General features: G+C 49.5%; 1 pseudogene; it reads right to left on the bottom strand.

Moving 5' to 3' along the window:
• Window positions 1–782: 782 nt before the first annotated feature.
• On the bottom strand, window positions 783–1,592 carry LOC141501993 (mediator of RNA polymerase II transcription subunit 8 pseudogene; annotated as a pseudogene).
• Window positions 1,593–2,370: the final 778 nt, after the last annotated feature.

Raw genomic sequence — 2,370 nt, 5'->3', positions numbered from 1 at the left:
ACATAGACAGTTGAAACTGAGGCCTCCCCTGGGCGGGCCCAGCACAGCATGCAGGAAGCTGGGCAGCTGGTAAAGCAACACTCCAGAACCTTCTGCTGTCATTGCCCGAAAGCACTTAGAGAAGTAGGAAGACCCCTCAGTCTTCCCCCTGCCTGGAGCTATTGGTCAAAGGTCTTGCTGCTGTTCCTCATGCTTGTCAGGCAGGTAAAAGGCAGATGTCTATAACCCCTGGCTATAAATGCCTTTTGAAGGGCCAGGGGCCTTTCTTGCTGCTGTCCCCCCTGTACTTCCTAAGGAAGCCCCTTTCCCAGGCAGAGTAGGAAAAGGAGCTTTTTTCTATTCAATGATGAGACAGCACTGTTCTTCACACTGCCCTGTTCCCTTAGCTCCCAGACTAAGACTGGGGGACCCCACCCCCCTTAACAGCTGCCTCTGTCCAAGGAAGCCTTCATAGAGGCCCAGGGCCTTAAGGGAAAGAGTCCTAAAGACTTGGGATTGGACAGGCCTCGAGGTTCACCAAGACCAGCTGGGAATGCCAAGTCTGTCTTCTAGTCTGGTTGGGCTGCACAGATGCTCCCCAGAGTCAGAGTGAGGCCCCAGTAATCAGGAGTCCTGGGGGAGTTTAAAGAGAGGGAAGGCCCCAGAAAGAGGTCTGGCCCCTGAGATGGAGTTTACCTGCAAGGGGCTGTCACTTCAGAAGCAGGCTTGGGCATTCAGAAAAGGAGAGGGTGCTCCAAGTTGCTGAGGATGCAGAAGAGTATTATCTGTGGTCGGTGGGCAGGTTACTGCTGGTAGGGGTGCATTGAAGCTGACTTGATGTTGGTTTTGATGCCACTTGGCATCTTACTTGGCTGGCCAGCTTGGGCCATCTGTACTCCACTGAGCAGAGTGTTCTGTTGCTGACTGGGTGCACCCAACATCTGAACTTGCTGCATGCCTGATGCTCCAGCCAGGAGGGCCCCTGCTCCAGGCTGACCTGGTTGGCCTGGGCCACTGGTGCCAGGAGGTCTCCAGCTGGACAGACCTTTACCGAAGGCAACTGCAGCCACTAGGGCATTGGTGTCTGTGGGGTTGAAGGTCTGTTTATTCTGACGGAGACCTCCACTTTCTGATTCTTGTTCCTCTTTGCTTATTTTCTCTAGTAGGACTGAACATGTTTTATTCAAGGTCTGAATTTGCTTCTGTGCGGCATCAGTGCCAATGTGAACCGCATCTGTGGTCAGCTGCTTCTCCTGCTCCTCAGCCTCTGGATCTGGTTTAGTTCTTAGGTGGTCAGGGTCCACCTCATGACTGAAGACAGGAACCCGTCCCTCTGTCTGCTGCGTGAGCTCCTCATCACAATCCGGGGACAGCACCAGAGGAATGATAACCTGGTTCTGGAGCAGTGGGGTCTTCTCATGCTTGAGGACCTTGTTGAGGGTGTTCAGTTGTCCAGAGAGCAGAGCAAAGCTGTCCAGGACTGAGGGCCAGGTAAGCTGGTCATACTCATTCTCCAGCTTACAAATAAAACTTCCCAAGGAGCTTTTCAGGTCTGCCACTTGATTCAGAAGCGCATCCACTGATGCCTCCAGCTGCTTCTCCTCCCTCTGCATCTCGTCTTAGGGTGGGTATTCTAAACTTATGTATGTCACATTTCCTTTGAGTTGCTTCAATTCTGCCCTTCTCATAGAGCATAGCATCCTCACTGATGAGGGCACACCATGTTGGATAGTCCTGTGCCAATGTCTTCCATGACATTTCAGTGTGTCCTGGTATCATTTCTTCCTACCTACTTGTGAGAGCTTGCCCTGTCTGAGTTCTGTATAGAATAGTCTTTTTGGAAAGCATACTTCTGGTATTCTAACAACATGACCAGTCCATTGTAGTTGCACTTTCTGTAGTAATATTGGAATGCTGGGTAGTTTAGCTTGAGAAAGGACCTCAGTGTTTGGTATCTTCTCCTGCCAGGTGATCTTCAGAATCTTTCTAAGATAATTTAAATGGAAAAGATTCAGTTTCCTGATGTGGCACTGGTAGATTGTCTAGGCTATAACAATGTCAACACAATGACTTGGTAGTGCTTCAGTTTGGTAGTTAATGTAAAATCTCTTCCACATTTTCTTTTGGAGCCTCCCAAATACTGAGCTTGCCCTGGCAATGTATATGCAATGTGCTTGTTGTCAATGTATACATTCTGTATTTCCCTATCATTTTCATCAAACTAGTCTTGATGTTTATAATTGTTCTAGGGTTAAGTGGCTTGCCCAAGGCCACACAGCTAGGTAATTATTAAGTGTCTGAAGTTGGATTTGAACTCAGGTACTCCTGACTCCAGGGCTGGTGCTCTATCCACTGCACCACCTAGCTGCCCCTTTTCTGCTCCACTATTGC

This window comes from Macrotis lagotis, chromosome X, assembly GCF_037893015.1.
Source record: "Macrotis lagotis isolate mMagLag1 chromosome X, bilby.v1.9.chrom.fasta, whole genome shotgun sequence".
In the NCBI taxonomy this organism is placed as follows: Eukaryota; Metazoa; Chordata; class Mammalia; order Peramelemorphia; family Peramelidae; genus Macrotis; species Macrotis lagotis.
The sequence above is the reverse complement of the archived record's forward strand: the minus strand, read 5'-3'. Positions and strand labels throughout refer to the sequence as shown.